A 14,704-nucleotide genomic window follows, 5' to 3' on the forward strand; every position below is an offset into this window, starting at 1 on the left:
TCTTATTTCTGTAGTGAATGTATGGCAAAGCTGTCTGCACTACGGAGCTACTGTGAAGTTCAACAGACCACTTTGTAATCTATTCAGTAAGAAACACTGGTTTCTTGGGCTTCCTTTTGCTTCCATTGCCAGCCCTCACAGTCAGCATCGGAGGCATTTTCTCACACACACATACACACAGTCACCAAAGTTCTACCAGTTCACAAAAGTCACTGCTGAAGATGGGTTGAGTAGGAGCTGACAGCGCCTCGCTGAGAGGCAGACAATGGGCACTCAGCCAGCCCGACTTGCCCACTAAGAGACTTGCACCCACACATCAACCTCAACGTGCAATGTGAGCGTCAAATTCATGCCTCAGCCAAGTGGAAGATTTCTGTATGCCATGGACCGTCAGGACTGCTCAAGACCCCTCAAAAGTGTGAATGATAAACCTGTTCATGCCAAGGGCCCACTCTGCTTCCGGTTCTACTGCGGAATAAACAGAAGCCAGGAATAGCTGAAGGCACACGTCTGGGTACAGAGTGCCCTACACACGGTCACCTAGGTGCAGGACCTGAGAGGTGGAAGGGACTCCCTGTGATCACAGGTGGGGGAACTGTGACTGAGAGACGGTGAGTGATTTGCTCCAGGGGCCTGGGACCCCAAGAAGTGAGGGGTAGAAAAGACCTCGACTCCCAGGTCAACATTCTCACACAGCCAGAAACTCAAGAAAGGGCCCACGTGAGCTCCATATGGTTTTTTTTTTTTTTTTAAGATTTTGTTTTTTAAGTAATCTCTACACCCAACATGGGGCTTGAACTTACAACCCTGAGATCAAGAGTCACATGCTCTACTGACTGAGCCTGTCACACACCCCTCCATGCAGTTTTAGAAGAAGAAAAAAAGAAGAATCCACTGAAGACAGGGCTTCAAAGAGATATTTGCAAACCCATGTTCATAGCAGTATTATTCACAATAGCTCAGATTTGGAAGGAACCCAAGTATCCATCAATGGATGAACAGATACCCAAAATGTGGTATATACATGGTTATTCAGCCTTTCGAAGGAAGGCAATTCTGACCCATGTGACAACACGGATGAACCTTAAAGACATCATGCTAAGTGAAATAAGCCAGATACAGAAGACAAATATTGTATGATTCCACTTACATTAGGTGCTTTGAGGAGTCAAATTCAGAGACACAAAGTAGAATGGAAGTTACCAGGGCCTGGGGGGGAACTGTGAGTGGGGAGTTAGTGTTAATGGGTACAGAGTTTCAGCTTCGGATGATGAAAAGGTTCTGGCAGTGGATGTCAGAAAATGTGTAAACTTTTTTTTTTTTTTAAGTGTTTAAAAAAATGGCTAAAATCTGGGACTCCCGGGTGGCTCAGTCTGTTGAGCATCTGACTTCAGCTCAGGTCGAGATCTCACAGTTCATGGGTTCGAGCCCCATGTCGGGCTCTGTGCTGACAGCTCGGAGCCTGGAGCCTGCTTCAGATTCTTTGTTTCCCTCTCTCTCTGCCCCTCCCCCACTCACACTCTTTCTCTGTCTTTCTCTCTCTCAAAAATAAATAAACATTTAAAAAAATGGCTAAAATCTGCTCAAGAAATAGACTTCAAGTTACACTTGGAACTTGCCATTCAAGAAACTTAAGTAGCAGCCATTACGAGCACTTGTCCTTATTTTCAAAAAGCATTTTCAAAAATACAAATTTTTCCCCACAGAAGAAAGAGTCCTGTGGTCTGAGGAATGTCTCCCCTGTACACACAGATCTGAATAACAAACACCAGGACCTGCCACAGCTGAGGGACGCCAACAACAGCAGAACTCAATACATTGTGTCTGCGGCAGCAGGGGCTTTGAACTTCCTGGCTTTGTCAACGGATGTCACAACCTCTGTGTTATTGAAACAGATTTTGGTATTTAAAGCAGATCAGGCTTGTTTTTTAAACATTCATTTTGATCCTAAGACAAATTTTCTGTTTGTCTAAGGGAAAAATAAAGGGGAATATTGTTGGTGGGAACCTGCCAGACAGTTGTGCATTTGGGGGGCAGGAATCAGTCAGGCTTGTTGCTTGTTAGCATTTTGTTGTTTAAATACCTACGACTTCAGGGGCACCTGGGTGGCTCAGTCGGTTAAGCGGCCGACTTCAGCTCAGGTCATGATCTCACGGTCCATGAGGGCTGTGAGTTCTAGCCCCGCGTCGGGCTCTGTGCTGACAGCTCAGAGCCTGGAGCCTGTTTCAGATTCTGTGTCTCCCTCTCTCTGACCTTCCCCTGTCTCTCTGTCTCAAAAATAAGTAAATGTTAAAAAAAATAAAAAAAAATAAAATAAATAAATAAATACCTACGACTTCAGAAAAAATGGACTGCAGCACGTATAAAAGCCCTTCAGGGTGACTGCCTCACTTACAGCCTGCACCTCCTACTTCAACTAGCTGTAGTTTTTCAAACACGGGTTCTACCATCACGCTGCCTTTGCTGCAAGGTCTCTCTGCCTGGAACAGTTTCAAAGGCCTCCCCACACAATTCCTGCTCACTTTTTGAAAACCCATTTCTAAGGACGCCTGGGTGAGTCCGTTGGTTAAGTGTCCCACTCTTTTTTTTTTTTTTTTTAATGTTTATTTTTGAGAGAGAGAGAGAGAGAGCACAAGCAGGGGAGGGGCAGAGAGAAAAGGAGACAAAGAATCCAAAGCAGGCTCCAGGCTCTGAGCTGTCAGCACAGAGCCCAACACAGGGCTCAAACTCACAAACTCACCACCTGAGCCAAAGCCATACGCTTAACCGACTGAGCCACCCAGGCACCCCAAGTGTCCCACTCTTGATGTCAGCTCAGGTCATGATCTCATGGTTGGTTTGTGCGACTGAGCCCCATGCTGGGTTCCATAATGACAGAGTGGAGCCTGCTTGGGATTCTTTCTCTCCCTCTCTCTCTCTGCCCCTCCCCTGAGCTCTCTCTCTCTTTCTCTCAAAATAAATAAACATTAAAAAAAAAAAAAAGAAAATCCATTTCTAGAAAACATTTTCTGGACCTTCCCCCCTGCCTCGCCCCATCCACACATCTAAGTGGATCAGGCACTTCTTCCAGTGACTTCCATGCCCCTTGACATTGTACATGTTAAACTATGGAAATGTGTGGTCTCCCCAACCGGGGCATGCACTATGCATCTTTGTATGTTCAGGACATACCAACAGAGACCCATGTAAGGTAAGTGGCCAATATACTTTCCAGAACTGCACTAGTCATCAGAGCTGGTAAGTCACAGTCTTGTTTTTTTGTTATTTGTTTTAGAGAGAGAGAGAGAAAGCACAAGCAGGGCAGAGGGTCAGAGGAAGAGAGAGACTCTTAAGCAGACGCCACAGAACACAGCCTGACATGGGGCTCGACTTGTTATCATAACCTGAGCCAAAACCATAAGTCAGACGCTCAACCAAATGAGCCACCCAGTGCCCTAAAATCTTATTTTTAAATCCCTTTTGATATATTAAGGGCACTTGGACCCCGGACGGGAGAAGCACAGAGACATTCTCTGCTCCTCTTCTCTGCTTCTTTACCCAATTACCCTCCAGGAGGCTAGAAAGAGCTCCTCAGGGAGGATCTGCAGCTGGTTCACTCTGATTTCAAGTCCAAAAATGTCAGGAAAGATTCTGATTGTCTCCTGGACCAAATGACCATGGCTAAGGGGGCAGAGGAATGTAAGAGTATGGAAGTTCATCCTTGAACTTCATGGTTGGAATCAAGGAAGGAACATTTCCCTGGGGGGGAGGGAGGGAAAGTGCTGGGCAGACTGAACACCAGATGTCTTGCATGCCCTTGCCATCTACACCTGGGAGCCTGTAGGAAATGCAGAATCCCAGGCCCCACCCCAGACCTACCGAACAACATCTACATGTGAACGGATCACCAGGTGATATGCTTGATCATGAAAATGTGAGGAGATCTCTACACCCCCCCCCCCCACCAACTCCAGCACTGTCTCAAGAACTACTCTGTCCAGCTGGTGTGGGACAGCTTGGCACAGCCACATCTCCAAAGAAGGGCAGGCTGTAACTTCCTCACAGACCATGGAGAGGAAGGCATATGTCAGACTGGCCTGGAGTCTGTCTGTGTCGAAGACTCACCTGTGAATATTACTAATAGACCTTCCTTTTAGGGTAAAGAGTAAGGCGATAAAAATTTATAAACTGAGAGCAGATTATCTCTTTTTCACCTAGGACCCAAGGAACTATTCCAAGTCCACCAGACAAACACCTCAGCTAAGGCTGAGAATCTACTTGACAATTTCAAAATGTTCAATCAACCCTTATTATAAATCCTATGATTTATTATAATGATCAGTGTAATAATTATAATTATTACTTTTTATTTGAGAGAGAGAGCAAGCATAGGCGAGGAAGAGGGGCAGAGGGAGAGAGAGAGAAAGAGAGACAGAGACAGAGAATCTCAAGCAGGCTCCACACTCAGCACAGAGCCATATAAGGCTTGATCCACGTCCCTGGGATCAGGACCTGAGCCGAAATCAAGAGTCGGTTGCTCAACCGACTGAGCCACCCAGGAGCCCCATGATCAGTGTAATTATTATTATTTTTGAGAGAGAGAGAGATAGAAAGCATGAGTGGGGGAGGGACGGAGACAGAGGGAGACACAGAATCCAAAGCAGGCTCCAGGCTCTGAGCCGTCAGCACAATGCCCAATATGGGGTTCAAACTCAAGAACCGCAAGATCATGACGTGAGCCGAAGTCAGACGCTTAACCAACTGAGCCACCCAGGTGCCCCGATCAGTGTAATTATTAATGAGAGACAACCCAAGCTAAACTCTGGGCTTGGCTATTAATAATCTTCGGCATCGCTTCATTCAAGTGCGCAATGAGTTATTCCTTCTGCCAGGTATCAGAAGAACAATCTTATTAATTCATCATTACAATTTTAATTACCTTTGTTCTTTTATCATAGTCTAGGGTTATGTATATATATATAATTAAAAACATATTAATATATATAATATACATCAAATATATATTTAAAAGATATATTTAAAATATATATATATATATATACACACATATGTACATACATATACACACCAACCTGGGGCAACAGGACTTTCTCAAAGGCACAGTGTCTTTCTCTTCAGACACAGTTTCAGATATGATGCAACTGATGGGGATTAATAAGGCAGCCGGTGGTGAGAGGAACAAGTTCTTCCTCATGATTCTCTCTGCCCATTGGGAAGGAAACTCTTCGGCCTCCTGGCCTTTTACTCTCATCCAAGTTCATTCTGATGGGAAGACTTACTCATCTTGCTGTACATTTACTGAGGCTCGTTACACTTGTTGGTGGGATTCCAGGGCTTCAAGCACAAAACCCAGACTCTATATGGTTTCCTCTTCTCTTGAATCCAAGCAATAAAATTCTCCGGAGTTTCTGTCTCCACCTGTTCGGGGTGGGATTGGAGGATGGGAAGGAAGCCATGCCCCCTATAAGGAGCAGAAAGCCTTAAGTCTCTAAACCAGGGTTGACATTTTCAACTCAACTTTGTTTCCCACTTGCCTACTAGTCCTTGTGCATGAATTCTCTTAGTCTACATTCCCAGAAGGGAAGAGGTGTGGGCAGTAGAGTTTAAGTACCCAGACTTTGAAGTGTCCAACACATGCTATGTACTGAAAAGACCTGTGCGTCTTGTCACACCATCTGACACCGGTCCTTTGGTTGTAATTTCAAAAATCTGTGGCCCTTTGGACATGTTTTCTCTTGGGACTTGTAACTTCCTGGCACAGCTGTGCAGGTGTTAGCTCTTCCCCCAGGTGTCAGACTTTTCTCTTCAGTATTCATATTTCTCAAGCGCCCATATTAATATGTACACTGACGAGGTGTTTCCTGGTACCTTTGGAGGGCTTCTTTTTATCCCTGTTGGCATTCCACTTCAGCTCATCCTAAAATACCTGATTTGTTGGATTTTCTATCAAGTAAAGGGGCTGTAAATATGCGAAGTATAATGCTGACGTACTTAGAACATCCCATTGTTGAAGACAAAAGGAGAATTTGAGACAGCCCCAATTTCCTCTCAAACTCAATTCAGGGACAGCCTGGCATAGAGTTAGTAGATTCTTCACCTCAACTTTCTCAGTTTCATCTCACTCAGTAAATGTACCCATCTGCTCACAGACTTACCTTTAGAAGGATGGGTTTCTGACAAAGTTATTTTTTAGACTTTGTCCTGCTGATTAAAAAGTTCCATCAGTCTCCCAAAGCTAAACAGTGCTCTGTGCTTCTGGAAAGGAAGGGCATGTGGCTAAGGTGTTTAATTTTCTAAGTTGTTTTGATTCACTCAAAGGATAGATCTAATCTCTGAAGTGTATTTTTAGAAATGAAATAAATTTAAGCTCAAAGGAGCTTTAAATAAAAGCACCATAATTATATTTACTCCAAGGCCATGAGGCTTTTGTTCATCTCCTTTTGACAGAAGTTCAATTCATGCCATTGTTACCCTTAGTAATACTAGAGATGGAAGAACAGATTTGCCAAAATACATACAGCAGGACCTCCTCGCCATGTTTAAAGAAACATGGTGCCCATTTGGGAAAAACCCTTTTGCTACTTACAACCTGCCTCCTTCCTTAATCCCAGTAATTCCTGAAGAAATACCACTCGGGAGAAGTGAGGCTGTGAGGTCATGGGCGGTGCCCTGGTTCCAGGTCTGGTCACACTCGATTCTGCACAATCTGAGAGTGACAACTCCTGAGGAATGTACAAAGCTTGTGCAAGACTCACCATGTCAGCTCAGTTCCACCAAAGGGATTCACACAAACCACGAAGGCTTTTAGCTATTGCTGGACAAGATGGCACCCACTGCAAAATGTCAGCAAGCTCCTCTCTATGGACTCCCCCCTCCCCCCATTCATATGTTTAAGCCCTAACCTCCAATGTGGAGATGGGGCCTTTGGAAGGTAATCAGGGCTAGATGAGGTCATGGGTGAGGGGGTCCTCATGATGGGCTTAGTGACCTTGTAAGAAGAAACCAGAGAGCTCGCTCTCTCTCTCTCTCTCTCTGCCATGTGAAGACACAGCCAGAAGGCAGCCATCTGCAACCCAAGGAGAGAGCTTCCTCCAGACACCAACCCAACCTTGATCATGTACTAGTGGCCTTCCGAACTGTGAGAAATAAATATCTGTTGCTTAAGCTGCCCAGTCTGTGGTATTTTGTAATGGCAGCCCAAGGAAAGACATTATTCCTTGCTCTTTTGGAGAGTTAAAAAAAAAATGAAAGTGAAAAAAACAAGGACTAACAGTTTCAGAAGAAGCTGTCACCGAATTAGAAGTGAAAAAGGAAAAAGGCTTTGAGTTATTGCTGGAATGGAGCAGAGGCTAAATGACGCGCACCGAGCACCTCCCTGGGCGCTAGAGAGGCGAAAATGGAAGTCCAGAACCTGCTCTCACGGCACCCTATTCCAGGTCAGCTGCTCCAGAAGGTGACCAAGCAAATTGTATCAATATAACACGCTAAGTGCTGAGATTACGAGTATACTCTGGATACCATGGAATAAGCCCCACACCGAGGCAATGCCCGTATTAATCTGGGACAGATAAGAGTTACTGGGTGAGGAAGTTTGGGAAGGGCGTTCTACGAAGAAGGAACAGTACAAACAAGTCAGCAAACTCTAAGCCCCTGGGTATCAACTAGAGCACCAAGTGAGGTGAGTAGTGGCCACCGTTAAAGCTGAAAGAAACAGAGAGGGGAAAGAAAAAACTCAATAGTTGGGAACCCCTTTTCTCCTAGCAGGTATTAAAAAAAAAGCCTTGGGGCGCCTGGGTGGCTCAGTCGGTTAAGCGTCCGACTTCGGCTCAGGTCATGATCTCACGATCCGTGAGCTCGAGCCCCGCGTCGGGCTCTGTGCTGACAGCTCAGAGCCTGGAGCCTGCTTCAGATTCTGTGTCTCCCTCTCTCTCTGACCCTCCCCAATTCATGCTCTGTCTCTCTCTGTCTCAAAAATAAATAAACATTAAAAAAATAATAAAAATTTAAAAATAAAAATTAAAAAAATAAAAATAAAAAAATCCCATGGAATTTTTTTTACTTAGGGAAGCAGGCAGCTGGTTTCAGGAAGACTGGGTATCTGGTTTGATCAGCATGCCAGAGGTAATCCTGGACTTCAAAAGAGCTCATGCCACTCTCGTGGGCCTCTGTTTTTGTGCCCATGTCTGTGGGGGAGTCCTGGGGGTCAGAGACTCCCTGAGTGACCTCAGGTGGGCCAGCTGCCCTTTCTGGATTTCAGTTTTCCTCTCTATAAGAAAGGAATCCTCTATAAAGTGTTTCTCAGGGATTAAATTTTAGTCTTTCTTTTTTTTAATTAAAAAAAAATTTTTTTTGGAATGTTCATTTTTGAAGGAGAGACAGAATGTGAACAGGGAAGGAGCAGACAGAAAGGGAGACACAGAATCCAAAGCAGGCTTCAGGCTCTGAGCTGTCAGCACAGAGCCCAGTGCAGGGCTCGAACTCACAAGACATGAGATCATGACCTGAGACGAAGTCGGATGCTTAACCCACTGAGCCACCCAGGTGCCCCTTAGGCTTTCACTTAAAAAAATTCTTTAAAGGGGATTAGGGATTTTATTCATTCCCTGACTTGTTCTGGTGAGAATTTTTAAGAAGCTTAAAGAAGCAGGGGTTACAGGCAAAATACATCCATTAGAAGTAGATGAGAGAGATAAAGTGTACTCTCCCAGGCATAAGCCAGGTGTGGGACTGCTCTGTTGTAACACAGACCTCTTTTTCTAAAGTTTAGCGTTAGTGTTTACTAAACCAGAAATGTTACTGTGTATCCTCCCCAACGTTTGGTATTGTCAGTGTCTAGAATTTTAGCCATTCTGGTGGGTATGTGGCTCCACATCAGATTGGACACCACTTGCCTCTCATTTCCCCATTCTCTTACAACCAAGCTAGTACAGGGCAGACAGCTGCAATTTCCCTACTGAAGACCCAGCCAATAATATTTAGGGCTGATCCTCTTTTTCTGGCTGCTTCTCTTTTAAATAAACACCTGGGTAGAACTTCCAAAATGTTAGAAAAAACAGATTCTCTGAGTCATTTGAAAAATTGAAAAAAGCACTTTGAAACCTGTGGTGTTGCTTGGATCTGGTCATTTTGAATTTCTCTTGACATGAGAATGGGAAAACGGAACAGAGCATACGTGAAGGCTCTTTATCAACACGAATCAGCAGCTCTCAAATTGTAGCTGAACTCAAAATGCAAACAACACGTCAAATGTTTCTCCATCGGCGAAGGAAAGGCTCATTGTTTGCAAGTAATGCTGTCCTAGCGAACATAAAATGTGCAACACACATTATTTCCTACAATCCCTGCAACATTTCTGTGAAGTCATACAATGATTTCCATTTTACAGATGAGAAAGCTGATCCATACGAAGGCTAAGTAATCTTTCCAAGGTTACACTGCTAGAATGGAATTCTGATCCAGGTCTTTCTGTCTCCCGAGAGCTGGGCTATCTATCACAACTCTCTACTGTCTCAGCACTCTATAAATTGCTGCTGAATAAATCTGCTGAATGTTACATGTTCCAATAGAGCAACGTGAAAAAAAAATTTCAGGAAATAGAAAAACCTCTTAAGCATGGGTATTGAGGGGCACCTGAGTGGCTCAGTCAGTTAAGCATCCAAGACTCTTGATTTCAGCTCAGGTCATGATCTCATGGTGGTGAGGCTGGGCCCTGAGTCGGGCTCTGCACTGGGTGAAGAGCCTGCTTAGGACTCTCTCTCTTCCTCTCCCTTTGCCCCTCCCCTGCTCATGCATGTACTCTCTCTCTCATAAATAAACAAATAAATAAAGCACGAGTATCAAAAGCCAGTTATGCATTACATAATTCTCAGAGTGAACAGTCAACTGCCTGCCTGAGTATAAATTGAGGAAAATGTGAATAACCACGACAGACTTCCCAGAAGACGCATCAGGACTTGGTGAGGTCTGAGTGGTTCACGCAGCTGAAGCTCAACTCTGATGCTGGGCCAGGGAGTACTTCCGTGAAGAAGTATCTGTTAATCACACAGAATGGGCTCGGAGCTGGGCTGGCTGCAGTGGGGGATTCGAGAAGATACCCACCTACTCCCTCAGTTCCCTGGAGTTAACTCTTTTTCTAATTTCTCGAGAGTTCTAGCTATTCTTGAAAGGCAAAACTTATATACTCCAATGAAAGGTGACAATGAATAACCGCCAAACACCTCCCCCTGAAAGTGCTGAACTCGAAATCCTAATATTTTAAGGGTGCACAGAGGACGGTAAAGAGATCTGAACAGCACAGCCTAACGGTGCAAACATTCGGCAATTTGGGATAGTAGTATCGACCATGCTTACTGCGGCATCCGTAAGGTAATGATTTGCAAGAGTACAGGGACCAAAGTCAAGAGAATACCTCTTAACTCTCACCTAAAGAAAAACAGTTGTTTTCACAGGTGAAAATCCTTTCTGGGGGAGAGAGGGCAGTGCAGAGATAATAACAGGTGATTGGATCCTTGAATTCCTTCTTAGAATTAGAACTAACACAGTGTGACAATCTTGTTTCTTTTTTAGGGGGAGGGGTAGTCATTGTACAAAAGACTACCCAGAGACTTGAAAACAATGACTCCTAACTCCAGTTTCAATAAAAAAAAAATGGAAGAGGCACTTTAATACTCACCAAATTCTTTACAGTTCAAATTTTGCGCCTGGGAAAACCCCCGACACTTTGCACCTTATTTGGGCATGTTAATGGCGAGTGGGGACACTCTGCCAGGTGTTAGGAATATAACCTTGAGTTAAGCCTCCGACTCTTGATTTCGGCTCAGGTCATGATCTCACCGTCATATGATTGAGCCCCACGTTGGGTTTTACGCTGATGGCACAGAGCCTGCTTGGGATTTTTTCTCCCTCTCTCTGCGTTTCCCCTCGCTTGTGTGCACACACCTCTTCCCCCTGCCCTCTCAAAATAGATAAACTTAAAAAAAGAAAAAAAGATATTCCCTGACCTCCTTGGGCTCACAGGCTCATACCCAGGTGGCTGGCTGGGAAGGAGTGATCTGATTATTTTGATTTTTCTAATTTGCCTGATCCTTGTCCTTCCTTTTCTTCTCCTGACATGGAGGTGAGGGAAAGTGGTGGGTATTTTATCAACTCTTGACTAATCACCTACCACATTCTGGGCCAAACATCGTGCATCTGGAAACTGTACAGAAAACACACAAACCCCAAATAGGGAATAATGGCCTGAGACAAAGCAGAAAAGAAACGAGGTGGAATTTTCCTTGGAGACAGATGTGACTGGGGGGTCTGCTCCCTGTGCAGACCCCCCAGCCTCCGGAAATCCCAGGAGGAGAAGACAGATGTGGAGGTGTAGCCTGGGAGATCCTGTTCCCCTTACAACTACCAGCCCCCCCAAGACCCCCTAGAAGGGCACAGAAACAACGTAATTAAATGACAAATCTAACACTAGCTGTGTTTACATGGTACCAGGCAATTCACTGTTGACTGAAAAAACTTTTCTTGCTGGGTATTTGACTGACTCGCTATTTGGGATCCATATAAACAAGAACAACCTGCCTGTTGGCCTGGCCTTACAGACACATTTACTTACATAGAAACAAAAACATCACCACAGGTCTTTCAAATCCACATGTTACTCCTTTCTATTTGTGTCAAAACTCCGCCTTCCCATCATAAGAGTCTGCACCTTTGAATTTCCCAAGGAAGGTTTCACTGTGTTAGCTTTGACTACGGCAGCTCCTTCTCTCGTGACCCAGGCAATTCATTTCTGCCCACACAGCCCACCCTCTGGTTTGGGCACGTACAGGAGAGCTCTTTGCTGATCACCCTGTGTTGGGCCACACCTCGGAGAACTTAATTTTAGGGATACGGAGGGAGGGTCTTTACAAGGAAATGATAAATGCACAAAGGAAGGAATGTGTGCATCCGGAGAAGGAGAGCATTATAGGGGGCAGCTGGAGGTACTGCATGAGGTAACGAGCAGAATTCCGCCTTTCCCTGTCTCTGACGCGAGGGCACAAACCTGCAAAGATGTGTAAAATAACATCGGCAGATTCAGGCATTTACTCAGCACTCGTGTATGCAATCCTATCCTACAGTGAACAGAGTACTCGCCAGTGTATCCTCCAGCAGAGGCCTTGTGAACATCCCTAATTGACTGGACTTTGTGTCACAAAAATCACTTTAATTTCAGTTATGTTAAATTATATACAGGAATGCCTGGGTGGCTCAGTCAGTTAAGCTTCCAACTCTTGATTCTGGCTCAGTTCATGATCTCACCAATCGTGAGTTCGAGCCCCGTGTCAGGCTCCGCGCTGACCTTGCAGAGCCTGCTTGGGATTCTGTCTCCCTCTGCCCCTCCCCTGCTTGTGCTCTTTCTCCTCTCTCTCTCTCTCTCTCTCTCTCTCTCTCTCCCTCTCAAAATAAATAAATAGACTTGAAAAATTTTATATATAAACCGTGGAGCCAGGAAATTTGTAGAAATTCAGGGTATTTCCTTAGTAAATGAACTGATACAAATTCATTCAGGTCAAAAGTTGTGAAAGCGAGCATTGTTATCATATTTTTGCAGCAGAGAACACTGTGATGGTCAATGGCACTAAAAATAGCTGAGAAAAGAATTAGGAGTTCATAACTGGAAACAAGAAAACAACAACCTTATCCAAAGTAGCAAAATGTCCGTTAGCATCCCTCCCTATGAATTTTTCTGACAATAGGAAATGGAATTTAATTTTTTTTCTCTAATCCATAACTGTATGTCTCCTCCCCTGTGCCCTCTGGGAAAACCTTATTCATAAACGGATAATTCCCAGATAACTAAATTCTTTGCTGACTGTTTCCATACAGCTCCACAACAACAAGGCAGCTCCTGAACTTGCCACTTCAAGTTCCTGTCGCTTCAGCAGTGATGTCATGGAAAGACATCCCCACGTGCTGTGTTTGTTGCCCAGCTAGAGGCTGTAAAGGAAATTATGCTCTGCCTCTAGGTTTTAATTTTCCATGAAACGTTATTCTCATTGCCAGAGCTGCCTAAACTGTGAAAGAAAAGTGATTTAATTAGGTCATAGCCATAGTTAGATTTTTAAGCACACTCTTCTGACAGAAAAGTCATATTTCACAGCTTTGTTGGGTTTAATAATTTATTTTCATCAAACCATTCCTGACGTGTTACGGTGCTGAATAACAACGGAGGGAGGAAGACGTGAGAAACACTAACTGCTGTGCGGAAAGTTATCTCTTCAAGTGAGCTTTTCTTTTCTTTTCTTTTCTTTTCTCTTCTTCTTTTTTCTTCTAACATTTATTTATTTTTGAGAGAGAGTGCACAAGCAGGGGAGGGCCAGAGACAGGGGGGACAGAGGATCTGAAGCGGGCTCTGTGCTAACAGCGGTGAGCCCAATGCAGAGCTCAAAGTCATGAATCGCGAGATCATGACCTGAGCTGAAGATGGACTGAGCCACCCAGGTGCCCCTCAAAAGAGCTTTTCACTGTCCCAGCAAGAGAGGTGGAGTCTTAGGCTGATTAGAGGGAAGACTGAGTCGGGGAGGCTCCTCTTTCCTGATTCCCTTTCCCCATTCAGTAAGTGTGGAAAGACAGTGACAGGCTCTCCACACCCAACAGGCGGTGACGATGACAAGAATGATGAGGAAAATAAAGGAAAGGAAGTAACTGTGCCCACTTTGGCACCATATGTACTAAATTTGGAACATTACCGAAAACGATTAGCATGGCCCCCTGCACAAGGATGACACACAAATTCATGAAGCGTTCCCTAGTTTTCCGTAACTACGTGAGGTGATGGATGTTAACTTGTTACAGTGATTGTTTTGCAATATATACAAAATCAAAATCATCATGTTGTGCACCTTAAGCTAATAGTTATATGTCAATTATATCTCAATAAAACTGGGTGGGGCAGGGAAGGGGTAACAGTAGCAACAGAGTAGGAAGAGGGAGAGAACTAACACTGTTCAGCAGAGATGACCTAGTGAGACCAAAACGTGATGGGCATCATAACTCTACTCCCAGGATTTCCCATAGTCTTTTCTTTGTGTGTGTGTGCACACCCGCACGTGTGTGTATTCTCGTGCATGCCGGATACTGAACCTAAGAAGTCTCATTCCTGAACCTGAAAGATTTGTTTACTTGTCACCTCCTCAAAAGTTCAACTTATGATTCAAAATCAAGCCTTGAAACTTCTGTACAAATACATCTAAAAACTTAAGCAAAGAGTAAACAATTATGTTATTTAGAAGACACGAAGTTTGTGTGATCCCATATTAAAAGACACTAAGTTGTTCCTTCTTCTTTAGAAAAAATATTTCTACCAGAAATGGCAAGAGTTTTATCAATGGTCTTGGAGACATTTTAAAATTCCAAACATCGAACCCTCACAGCATCTGTGGACAATGCTTTTACAAGTTCATCCTATACACAAAACAGGCTTATTTTACCCAGTAAACTGACATTGCCAAGACTCCTTCTTGGTTCAATATCTTGGTAATAGGTCAAGAGAAATGTCAACATGTCATTGAAAAAAGAAAGACATTAGTCTGTGCTCCCAAGATCTGGCAAAACAGCCGGAGAGACAGCTAGTCAAAACTCAGAAAAATTCTTATCCTTTTAAGAGATCTTCATAAGGATAAATCTGTCAGAGGCTGAAACTTACCAGTAGATCTTCTCACCCCTTTTA

General features: G+C 44.1%; 1 protein-coding gene and 1 non-coding gene across 3 annotated transcripts in view; one reads left to right on the forward strand and one right to left on the reverse strand.

Moving 5' to 3' along the window:
• SLC35D4 (solute carrier family 35 member D4) overlaps positions 1–14,704 on the reverse strand; it is a 118,025-nt gene that overhangs the window by 15,010 nt on the left and 88,311 nt on the right. The gene's annotated exons all lie outside the window — the stretch shown is intronic.
• On the forward strand, positions 13,683–13,791 carry LOC132666197 (U6 spliceosomal RNA). The gene has a single exon (XR_009604559.1). It is a non-coding gene; the product is annotated as a U6 spliceosomal RNA (small nuclear RNA).

This window comes from Panthera onca, chromosome D3, assembly GCF_046562875.1.
Source record: "Panthera onca isolate mPanOnc1 chromosome D3, mPanOnc1 haplotype 2, whole genome shotgun sequence".
NCBI classification, from domain to species: Eukaryota; Metazoa; Chordata; class Mammalia; order Carnivora; family Felidae; genus Panthera; species Panthera onca.